General features: G+C 42.9%; 1 protein-coding gene across 6 annotated transcripts in view; it reads right to left on the reverse strand.

Annotated features, from left to right (window-relative positions):
* Window positions 1–12,580, reverse strand: part of PHF20 (PHD finger protein 20) — a 134,015-nt gene that overhangs the window by 44,866 nt on the left and 76,569 nt on the right. The gene's annotated exons all lie outside the window — the stretch shown is intronic.

A 12,580-nucleotide genomic window follows, 5' to 3' on the forward strand; every position in this document is an offset into this window, starting at 1 on the left:
GTTTCAGAAGAACAAGGGAAAATCCTAAAAAAAAAAAAAATCAGGGATCCAACCTAGCACTTGTTATTCATAGGTTGGACCAGATTCAGACTTTCTACCATCCCGATACCTTTGTGTAGACAAGACTAGAGAATATTCTGGTGGGATCTCTTTATGAAACTGAAAGGATCTTACAATGGTTTTTGCACAAGGAGAGTAACTATTACAAAGCTTTTAGTATTGAGCTTTTGAGATTTCACTACCGTGTACTCTGATCAAGAAGATTCAGAAAAGAAGAGGAAAAAAAGACAACCAACTGAATGGAGCTGGAAGGCATGTGGAGAACTCGGAGAACTCAATGATCAAATTCAAAGAGACCAAAAAAAAGTCTGACACCCTCTCCCCAAACCAAATAAACAGAAGGCAATGGTCTGTCATGAATCAATGACAAAAAGTAATGCTGTCACAAGGAATTCATGAGTGTTAGAAACTCAGTTTATTGAAGACTCCCTTCACAATGCCCTCACCCTAATGAGAGCAATCACCATAAACTCAAATCACTCCTACTCTACAGATTAAGTCACCCAAGAATATCCTGAATGGATGGAACTTTCTTGAGTGAATCAAATTTTTCCTAAATGCAATGACACAATTTCCATTAGAAGCGAATAGCATGCTGAACTTCTGGTAAATATTATGATTACTTTTTCAAGTACCATTCCATAATCAGAAGGAATAAAAAAAAATTATTAAACTCAATCTGAATCATCCTCTACATTTCAAAATCAGCACTAGGGTATGCTTATAAAACTGGTAGGCTTGGGACTTCTCTGGTGGCACAGTGGTTAAGAATCCGCCTGCCAATGCAGGGGACATGGGTTCGAGCCCTGGTCCGGAAAGATCCCACATACCACAGAGCAACTAAGTCCGTGTGCCACAACTACTGAGCCTGCCTTCTAGAGACCATGAGCCACAACTACTGAGCCCGCACACCTAGAGCCCGTGCTCCGCAACAGGAGAAGCCACTGCAATGAGAAGCCTGCACACCACAACGAAGAGTAGCCCCCGCTCGCTGCAGTGAGAGAAAGCCTGCGTGCAGCAATGGCTACCAACGCAGCCATACATACATACATACACACATACATACATAAATAAAACTGGTAGGCTTGATGATCTGATGGATTCTGTTACATAGGCATTTAAACAAGTAACAAATTATATACACACACACATCCCAAAGCATAATGCCTTAAATCACTTTCTATCCATGACAAGAGACATAACGAAGAGGTTCAAATCAGATACAGTTAAGAAAAAGTAACATGAAATGAAATGGAATACATACTTCTCATACAAATAGTTGTACAGGAAAAACAAAAAAGTCAGTGAAGCAATTCAAAATTCAAACCTCCAATATATCCTAAAATTCTTTCTTAAAATACAAACAGTTTCTGTGGAATTTCCTCCCCTTCGGCCTATTAAGTTGAACCATACGAATTTGCCGTTTTTGTAGGTTAAGAAAGGTTAGATATTGACCATTTCATATGGTCGAACCTAATAGTTCCTTTTCCATCTGACAATGTTTCAAAAAATCACTGCAGAAAACTCCACTTACCACTGTGTGAACAAAGCTAAGGTCTGAGGAGGTCAGAGAGCATGAACCCTGCCTACTATCACCTGAGGACCTCAGCAGTCAAATTCAGCTTCAGTAAACTCAGCCATCCTTTGGCTTGTGTTTGAAGGCCTGTTTGAGATCAACTTATTTATAATAGAAAAGAATACCAAAATACAAATACCTTTGAATTAAAAAAAAAAAAAAAAGTTAAAAATAATGAGAACTTTGAACCAATTCCATGAAGAATTACCACTCTTTCTATTCAAAACCTTTGCACCCTTGTGTACACACACGGGCCATTTGCATAAGGCAAAGACAGGATGGTGGTTAAAAGTGTGGGCTCGGGGCTTCCCTGGTGGCGCAGTGGTTGGGAATCTGCCTGCCGGTGCAGGGGACACGGGTTCGAGCCCTGGTCTGGGAAGATCCCACATGCCGCGGAGCAACTGGGCCCGTGAGGCACAACTGCTGAGCCTGCGCGTCTGGAGCCTGTGCTCCGCAACAAGAGAGGCCGCGACGGTGAGAGGCCCGCGCACCGCAATGAAGAGTAGCCCCCGCTGAAGAGTGGCCCCCGCTCGCCACAACTGGAGAAAGCCCACGCACAGAAACGAAAACCCAACACAGTTTAATAAATAAATAAATAAATTAATTAATTAATTAATTTAAAAAAAAAAGTGTGGGCTCTGCAGCTGGACAGCCTGGTTCAAATCCTGGCTCCTCTAATCACTCCTCCTGCCTCCTCAGTTTCCTCATGTGCAGAGTGGAGATAGTAATAACAGTAACTACTTCACTGAGTTGTAAGAATTAAATGAATTATGTGCAAAGATTCTAGAAAAACATCTGGCTCATAATAAGTGTTCGATAAATATCGGCTCTTATTACTATATAGTTATCATTTTGTTCAATATCCTGGGATAAACTAGAATGGAAAAGAATATTTAGGCGTCGGGAAGCGCCGGGAAAGAGGCCTACGGGCCACCGGGGGACCCCTATCTTCATGGAGTTAAAGTCTTCCCGTCTGAGGAGCAGGCGCCCAATCCTGCGCAGGCCTAGCACGTGGACGCCATAACTGCGCACTTCGGCTTCCCTCCTGCACCCGAGGAGCCCCTGGCCCTGGAAGTGGCCGGGGCGGGCACACTCGCCGACTCCGGGTGTCATCTCTGCCCAGACTGAGGGGGCACGGGGCCGCCAGGAGAACGCGCCCGGCTCGGCCTGTCAAGTGCCGGGCAGGCTTCTTAGAGAAGACACCTTCGAGCTGAGGCCTGAGGGACAGTAGTAGTTCTTATGCCCCAGGGAGTGACGTGGGGGTGGGAGAACCTAAGTCTCGGATTTTAGGAGCTTTGGACGCCACCACACTGAGCTCAGAGGAGGTTGCGTCTGCCTTATTGTTGTAGTGACCCTATTGTTAATAGGCTGGAGACTTTAAAGACGTTTAAAGTGTACCCAGGGTGCTGACAAGACAAGGACATTTGGATTTGAGAGTGTGGCGGCCCCGCGTGTGTAGCACTCACCTTGACCGGGTGTGTAGGGGGCGGGGATAGGGGGATGACCCTGTGGCCACCATCCTGGCAGGAAGGGTGGCGTCCTGGGGACTGAGATATCTTGCCTGGCTGGAGAGGAATATCCTGGTAGGAAGCGAATCCCCAGAGTTTGGGATGGGGAGAGAGAGGGCAGGTCAAGGACAACATTGTAGTGCCAAGATTAGGTGCCTGGGCTGTAGCTTGAGGGGTTCTGTCAATGAGACTTAGCCTGAGACTACATTGGGTCTTTGTTTTCAGATAATAGTTTTCCTTTTAATAAAGACCAGTAGAAGTTTAAAAAAAGAATATTTAGAAAAGAATGTATATATGTGTATATAGTATCATTTTGGACTTAAGAACAAGTGGGACTTATGAACAGCCTTCCAGAAATTAACCTGCTCATAGCAGAAGGGCAGAAGTGCCCATCACTCCCAGCTTCACTGCATGCTCATTCCAGAGGCAGTATGGTATAATGGAAACAACCCAACTTTAAATCCCAGCTCTACCCTTCATTAGCTGCATAAATAAGCTGTGTATGGTTTTTTTAAACTATTCTTATTATCCAGGTTCCTATCTATAAAAGGGAATACCACCACCCATTTCAAAAGAGTTGGAGAGAGGGCTATAAGATTTGGCACAAAACAGGCCAAGTATATATATTATTTTATATATATTATTAAAATATATTATTTATATATAAATAATTTATATATAAAATAATATATTATTAAAATATATTATTTTATATTATTTCAAATACAAAATAATCTTGATAAACAGGCTTATGTCATTTATGGAACGTGGCAAGAGACAGATACTGGGTTGACCAAAAGTTTCGTTCGGTTTTCTCCGTAAGATGGCTCTAGTTGCACTTGTCTTTAACTTCATACGAAACAATTTTGTTAGATTGTATGTGACAGCTGTCATATCAGCATGCATTAAAAAAAAAACTTACCAAAATTGGTGAATTTTTGTGTAGCCATTTTTAATATTGAAGATGGAAAAAAAAAAGCAACATTTTCAGCATATTATGCTTTATTATTTCAAGAAGGTAAAAACTCAACTAAAACGCAAAAAAAGATTTGTGCAGTGTATGGAGAAGGTGCTGTGACTGATCGAACGTGTCAAAAGTGGTTTGCGAAGTTTCACGCTAGAGATTTCTCGCTGGATGATGCTCCACGGTAAGGCAAACCAGTTGAAATGAGGTTGATAATGATCAAATCAAGACATTAACTGAGAACAATCAACGTTATACCACGAGGGAGATAGCCGACATACTCAAAAGATCTAAATCAAGCGCTGAAAATCATTTGCACCAGCTTGGTTATGTTCATCGCTTTGATGTTTGGGTTCCACATAAGGTAAGCAAAAAAAACCTTCTTGACAGTATTTCTGCATGCGATTCTCTACTTAAACATAATGAAAATGTTCCGTTTTTAAAACAAATTGTGACGGGCAATGAAAAGTGGATACTGTACAACAGCAGCCCCCAACCTTTTTGGCACCAGGGACTGGTTTCCTGGAAGACAATTTTTCCACGGACCTGTGGGGAGGGGCGGGGGAGGGGGCGATGGTTCAGGCTGTAATGCGAGCAGCAGATAAAGCTTCGCTGGCTCACCCGCCGCTCACCTCCTGCTGTGTGGTTCAGTTCCCAACAGGCCTCGGACCAGTACCAGTCTGCGGCCGGGGATTGGGGGCCCCTACTATACAGTAATGGGGAACAGAAGAGACCGTGGGGCAAGCAAAATGAACCACCACCAACCACACCAAAGGCCGGTCTTCATCCAAAGAAGGTGATGTTGTGTATACAGTGGGATTGGAAAGGAGTTCTCTATTATGAGCTCCTGCTGGAAAACCAAACGATTAACTCCAACAAGTACTGCCCCCAATTAGACCAACTGAAAGCAGCACTCAACGAAAAGTGTCCAGAATTAGTCAACAAAAAACGCATAATCTTCCATCAGGATAATGCAAGACCACCTGTTTCTTTGATGACCAGGCAAAAACTTACAGCTTGGCTGGGAAGTTCTGATTCATCCACCATATTCATCAGACACTGCACCTTCGGATTTCCATTTATTTCGGTCTTTACAAAATTCTCTTAATGGAAAAATTCCCTGGAAGACTGTAAAAGGCACCTGGAACAGTTCTTTGCTCAAAAAGATAAGAAGTTTGGGGAAGATGGAATTATGAAGTTGCCTGGAAAATGGCAGAAGATAGTGGAACATAAGGGTGAGTACGTTGTTCAATAAAGTTCTTGGTGAAAATGAAAAATGTGTCTTTTATTTTTGCTTAAAAACCAAAGGCACTTTTTGGCCAACCCAATATTATAATTATCAACCAGAGTGAAACATTCCTTTGACCAGCCCTCATAAGCTCTGGCTGGGAGACACATCACTCTGTAAGCATTCAGTTTTGTCTACATCCTACTAGAAATGTGAAATCCAAAACCAACCACAAGATTCCTAGCATGGCCATTCAGTGGGATTATTACCCCCACCTTTCAGGACATCTTACTTTCACTAATTCAGCCTCCCAGAAATTTTTTAAAATAATTATATTACATGGTGCTGGACAGTACACCAAGCTTGAGCCACCAAAATCCTGAACTTTGTCCTGTTTGTCTTTTTAAAACACAAATTAAAGTGCATTTCCATTTCCCCCAAAAGTTTTATCAAACTATACGCTGGAAGTTACATTTAACCCTAATAAACTCCATCTTATTATTTTAGTCCAAGAATTTTATAACTCGTTTCTGTAATCCTATGTATTCTTAGGTCTTTATCCAAGCTGTTGATAAAGATCCAGTAGGACAGAGCTGAGGACAGCCTTCAGAACAAGCTTTAGGCTGACACCAATCAATTAATGTACACTCTGGGTAGAGTTACCTGAACCAATTGAACTTCACCTATGCAGATTACCAATGCACTCATATATCTATTTCCTCCTTGTCCATAGATAGATTTTAAAAGTAATATGGTCAAACTATCTGCTGAAATAAAGATATACCTAGTCTGACAGTGCTATACTAAGACCCCCAAAATTCATATGGTGAAACCTAATTCCCAATGTGATGGTATTTGGAGGTGGAGCTTTTGGGAAGTGATTAGGTCATAAAGGCAGTGCCCTCATGAATAAGACTAGCGCCCTTATAAAAGAGACCCCAGAATTCTCCCTTGCCCATTCCTCCATGTGAGGTTACTGTGAGAATATAGCTGTTTATGAACTAGGAAGCTGGCCCTCACTAGACACTGAATCTGCTGGCACCTTGATCTTGAACTTCCCAGACTCCAGAACTGTGAGAAATACATTTCTGTTGTTTATAAGCCACCCAGTCTATGGTATTCTGTTACAGCAGCCCAAATGGATTAAGACAGATAGTCTACCAATCCAGTAAGCCTCTCAAAAGGAAATACGTTTAGTTTGGCAGGATAAAAACTCTTCTCCCCCAAAAGCAAAACCCTTGATTTCTCACAGGTAAGCAGAAAGTGGAAACAGCTGGTCCTCCAAAGGTAAACAAGCTTGGCACTCAGGTGGCCACCTGCCTCAGAGGTGGTATTAGGATCACAGAGGCTCAGGTAAACAGATAAACTCCCCAGGAGAAAAGACACTACCTGGTGTCACTGTCATGAAGCCCCTGGCCAAACCAAGAGCTCTTCTCAAGATGGCAACTTTAATAAGACAAAATGAGTTGCTGGTTTTTGTCTGAAGGAATAAGAAAGGCTTGAGAATTATGAATCTTCAACCACGGAAGTTCAGGAAGTAATAAGATTCTCCCCATAAACTCAACTCAGTGAAGTATATATATAACTCATTGATATGCAAGCCCTTCTGATTACAAGCCGGTAAATATAACCTACCTTGCAATGGTGGAGAAAACACAATCAACACAAGCATCAGGGTGAGACAAGCAGCAAAGAGGGTATAAATTAATTGTGGATAATAGCCTGTGACAAAATCTGATAAATTACACAATTAACTGTAACTTCAGGGACTTCCATGGTGGTCCAGTGGTAAACAACGCATCTTCCAGCGCAGGGAGCACTGGTTCGATCCCTGGTCAGGGAACTAAGATCCCACATGCCGCAGGGCAACTAAGCTTGCGCACCTCAACGAGAGAGCCTGTGTGCTGCAAACTACAGAGCCCATGTGCCCTGGAGCCCGCACGCTGCAACTAGAGAGAAGCCTGCGTGCTGCAACAAAGACCTGGCGCAGCCAAAAAATAAGGAAAATAAATAAATAAATAACATAAATATTTTTTAAAAAAACAAAAAACTATAACTTCAGACTCACAAATGAAGAAGTAGATCAAATACCCCAAGACTTAAGTAACTGCTCCTTTTTCATGAAGGTCTTGCAAACTGAACCCAACAAATTTTTTAGAGATATGAAAAATTGCATTTTCCAGACTTCACAATTTTATCCTAATTTTCCCATATGGCAGCCAGATGAGCCCTCTGTGTACACAATGAAAACTGCCAGTTCAGCCAGCGCAGGCCTCTGGCACACCTCTCCCACATGCAAACCAAGCCCTGTTCAGCCTTCAAAGGCCACCTACTTGTACGATGCTTTTTCCTTGGTCTCTGAGCAAAAAAGATTCTATCCTGCCTTCTCTGAATTCCCATAAGTACTTCATGGAAAACAAATCTCGTAGTATCTGTCCCTTTCTATTTGTATTACAGTTAGCTCTGTTCATTCTTTATTCTAAAATACTGAAATGAGGAATGTGCTCCATTCTTTACTCTTACAGTACTCCTCTCAGCATACTACTACTTCAAACAAGAGAGTTAGCCTCTCCAAGACAGTTTCCTTATCATTAAATGGGAATAAAAATACTTATTTCACAAGGCTCCCACATGTTTCCATGAGGTATTAGAAGAGAAAGCCTATTACTAACTGCAATAGGTTACTTGAACATTAGCTGTCATCTGGGTTGGCACTGACCTCACAGTTGTTTGCTTCCAACAAAGTTATGCATAATCCCAGCCAGGGATCCATGTACCAGGGCACGACCTGAAAAAATTTAACATCTAATTGCCCCACTTTATTAATCAAACACTGAGGTGTTAGCGGTAATTAATAAAAGCACAACAGGAACAGCAAAATGATGCAACCAGTAAAAATGTTTTACATTTTAAAAGTAAGAATTTTAAAACAGAATATGCACAGCATAACCATGCTAAAGAAAACCCTCAAAAGAAACAGTTTCAGCAAAACAAAATTATATATAAGAATAACATATAAAATAGTGTATTTTTTGTTTAGAATTGTAAGAATATAAACAATGGTACCCATTTTGCATATGAGATTTCAAGGTAAAAAAAATTGATTTTTTTCCCTATTCTTCCATGTTATAATACCCATATTATTTCACAGTAGAAAGAATACAATTCTTTTATATATTATATTACACTCGTCCCCAGAATGGTGTTCCTGTGACAAAAGAAACATGGTGAGGGAAGCATGGTCAAGCAAACAGGAGAGTCAATGGTTGCCAAAAGGGCCTGCTGGGGCTTCCCTGGTGGCGCAGTGGTTGAGAGTCTGCCTGCCGATGCAGGGGACACGGGTTTGAGCCCTGGTCTGGGAAGATCCCACATGCCGCGGCGCGACTAGGCCCGTGTGCCACAATTGCTGAGCCTGCGCGTCTGGAGCCTGTGCTCCGCAACAAGAGAGGCCGCGATAGTGAGAGGCCTGCGCACCGTGATGAAGAGTGGCCCCCACTTGCCGCAACTAGAGAAAGCCCTCGCACAGAAATGAAGACCCAACACAGCCATAAATAAATAAAATTTTTAAAAAAGGGCCTGCTGGGCCACAGTCTACAAAAATCCCAAGTCTCACACACAGTGTCTATTTCCCAATGGGAGGACAGTTCATTTGGAACATACGTCACTGATGGCACCAGCTAAATGACATCATCCACTCTAGGGATACTATGGTCCTTTGTCAACATGAGAGCAGTTACTAGGTGACAAAGGGCAGAAAATATGTAAATAAAATCCTCCAGGGAGTGGGACTTCCCTGGTGGTCCAGTGGTTAAGACTCAGTGCTTCCAATGCAGGGGGCCCGGATTCAATCCCTGGTCAGGGAACTAGATCTCGCATGCCACAACTAAAGATCCCGCGTGCCACAACTAAAGACCCGGCACAGCCAAATAAATTAAAAAAAAAAAAAAAAAACCCTCCAGGGAGCCTGGTTCAAAAGCCAGGGGTAATCAAATTATCCTTGGGATAGAGGGTAAACTACTGAAACCAATTTATTTTTGTTTTAGAAAGTAGTATGGAAATCAGTATTTGCAAGTAGTTATGGGTATTACCATTTAAATGCCGTGCTCTTCCTCATGTTGAACAGATTTTTGTACAGAAGAATTGAGGCAAAGCATAGAGCTCTATCCTAGGCTCCCAGGCTCAAAATCCCAAGTCACCCTCTGCTCTTGCCTCTCCCAAATTACTACTATACCTTGGTATATGAGGGGAAAAATGGTCCACAGAATTTGAATTTGCTTTTAATAATGGCATAACTCTAAGGAATGTTCTCTTTTTTTGGGGGGGGAAGGGTAGAAATAGACTATAAAATGTCTCTTAATAATCCTGCCTCCTGGTATTCATGCCCATGTGTAATCCCCTCTCCTTGAGTGTGGGCAGGACCTATAACTTGCCTCTAATAGAACAGGCAAAGGTGACAGCATGTCACTTTCATAATTATGTTTTGTAAGATTGTAACACCCATCTTACTAGTAGGCACTCTCCCTTGCGGGCTAGATGCAACAAGCTGCTATGTTGTGACCTACTCTATGGAGAAGCCCATGTGGCAAGGAACTGAGAGCGCCCACAAAAAAACTGTAGCTCTTGGGACTTCCCTGGTGGTGCAGTGGTTAAGAATCCGCCTGCCAATGCAGGGGACACGGGTTCGAGCCCTGGTCCAGGAAGATCCCACATGCCGCGGAGCAACTAAGCCCGTGCGCCACAACTACTGAGCCTGTGCTCTAGAGCCCACGAGCCACAACTACTGAGCCTGTGGTCTAGAGCCCGTGAGCCGCAACTACTGAAGCCTGCACACCTAGAGTCCGTGTTCCGCAACAAGAGAAGCCACTGCAAAGAGAAGCCCACGCACCGCAAGGAAGAGTAGCCCCCGCTCCCTGCAACTAGAGAAAGCCTGAGTGCAGCAACGAAGACCCAACGCAGCCATAAATAAACAGAAAGAAAAGAAAGAAAGAAGAGAGGGAGGGAGGGAGGGAGGAAGGGAGGAAGGGAGGGAGGAAGAAGAGTATTTAAAAAAAAAAACAACTGTAGCTCTCAGTCTGACAGCCTGCAAGGAACTGAATGCTGCCAACAACCATGTGAGCCTGGAAGCAGACCCTTCCCCAGTAGATTTTTCAGATGAGAACACAGCCCTGGCCAACCCCTTGATTTCAGCCTTGCAGAGAACCCTGTTAAGCTGTGCCTAGACTCCTCAACCCACAGAAACTGTGAGAAAATAAATGTTATTTTAAGCTACTATGTTTGTGGTAATACTGTCACACAGCAATAGATAACACAGAGTAGGATCAGAAGCTCTCGTTTTCTATTTGCTGGGGCAATGCTTTATACTTTCCCTTTTATGATAAGCATATATCACCTTTATAATAAAAAAGGTTTTTAAACTATGTTTTCTGAAACTTGGCTTAGAAATAATGTCCTATATAACCCCCCCCTTTTTTTTAAATTTATTTTATTTATTTTTGGCTGCGTTGGGTCTTCGTTGCTGCACGTGGGCTTTCTCTAGTTGCAGCAAGCGGGGTCTACTCTTTGTTGTGGCGCACGGGCTTCTCATTGTGGTGGCCTCTCTTGTTGTGGAGCACGGGCTCTAGGCATACGGGCTTCAGTAGTTGTTTTGTATACCCATTGCCAGTACCTCAAAACCTCACAGTTGGATTGACTATGATGATGGTATTCACTCTGGCTGGCAATACTCAGTCTGGAATTCTAAGTCCATGTCAATCTAAGCACCATCTTGCTTTCCAAACTCATCTCCCATTAATTAATCCACAATGAGCCCTCAGCAGCTGCCCCAGCCAATTGCTGGCCCCAGCAACTGCTTCATGCTCTCATAGCTTGCACCTCTGCTCAGGCTGTGCCCGCTCCCTGCCATTCCTCACTGCCTCAGCCAACTCTTTACTTCCACTCAGACCTAGCTCACTCCGAATGCAAGAAGGCATCCAGATGGCCCTGGCTCTCAGGGACCACATGCTATCAACTCCTGGCACAAATGACTATCTACTGCACCCCACCTTTAGCACTGCGGATCTGTTCCTGGATCTGCTGTTTGTCACTTCTCCAGACAGAGGATAAGGCTCATCGTCTTGTGTTTCCTCAGCAGTGACCCCTAATACAGTTGGTATTCTTGTCAACAAAGACACCACATGACCCCAGTAGTTTAATACTTTTTGACATGTACTTGAAATTCTATAATGAATATAACTTTTTTCAGGTCTGTGAAGGAATAACTTTCTCTGCTGTAAAGCAACAAAAAGCAACCAAAGAGAAATGTAAACAGATTTAAATATTCACAGTTAGTCCAGTCAAATGTTTAGAATAAAAAAATAACAAAATGTCCATAAACAGAGGAACAGTTAAATAATTTATGGGAAGTCTGCACTATGTAATCCTAATCATTTAAAAGAATGAAGTAGCTCTGTACTTACTGATACTGATATGGATAATCTCAAGATACACTGTTAAATGAAAACAGGAAGTTGCCCAGTACATACTGTATGACCCCATGCATGGTTACAGAGGGGGAAAAAGCTATTATGAAAATGCATAGAGGGACTTCCCTGGTGGCACAGTGGATAAGAATCCACCTGCCAATGCAGGGGACATGGGTTCGAGCCCTGGTCTGGGAAGATCCCACATGCCGCAGAGCAACTAAGCATGGAATCTGGTTGAACACACACAGGAATTCTTTCTATTATTTTTGCAATTTTTTATAAGTCTTAAATTATTTCAAAATAAAAACATCTTTAAAATACATCTAAAAAATACTTTGAGGTCACAGAATAGCTAAGTGTGAGGAAAGCAACCTTGCCAAGGCTATCCATACTCAGCCCTCACAAAAATCAGTGAGCATTTATTCCACAAGATGGCAGAGCTGCCTCAAATGCCAGAGCTGCTCCATATGCAGCTAACGCCCCTCTTCTGCTCTAGACTAGATAGTGTTGCCTTCCCAGCTCTTCCTCCTGCTGCCCAAGAGCCTCCTTCACACTAATTTCTCAGATCATGACTCCATCCCAAGTTAGAAATTCCAAGACTGGCACCAGCTCAGGACAGCAAACTCTAAACAGTGACTAAAACAGCAGCATCCTGGCCTCCAGGGGCCTCGCTGGATGTTTCTGAGGATGATCCCGCCCTCCTTCCTGCTTACTTACGTAACACATTCCTGGTGAATGAGTTCTCAACAACCCCCCCTCTCTCCCAGCAATCTTTCTGGATGT

Source organism: Eubalaena glacialis, chromosome 13 (genome assembly GCF_028564815.1).
Source record: "Eubalaena glacialis isolate mEubGla1 chromosome 13, mEubGla1.1.hap2.+ XY, whole genome shotgun sequence".
In the NCBI taxonomy this organism is placed as follows: Eukaryota; Metazoa; Chordata; class Mammalia; order Artiodactyla; family Balaenidae; genus Eubalaena; species Eubalaena glacialis.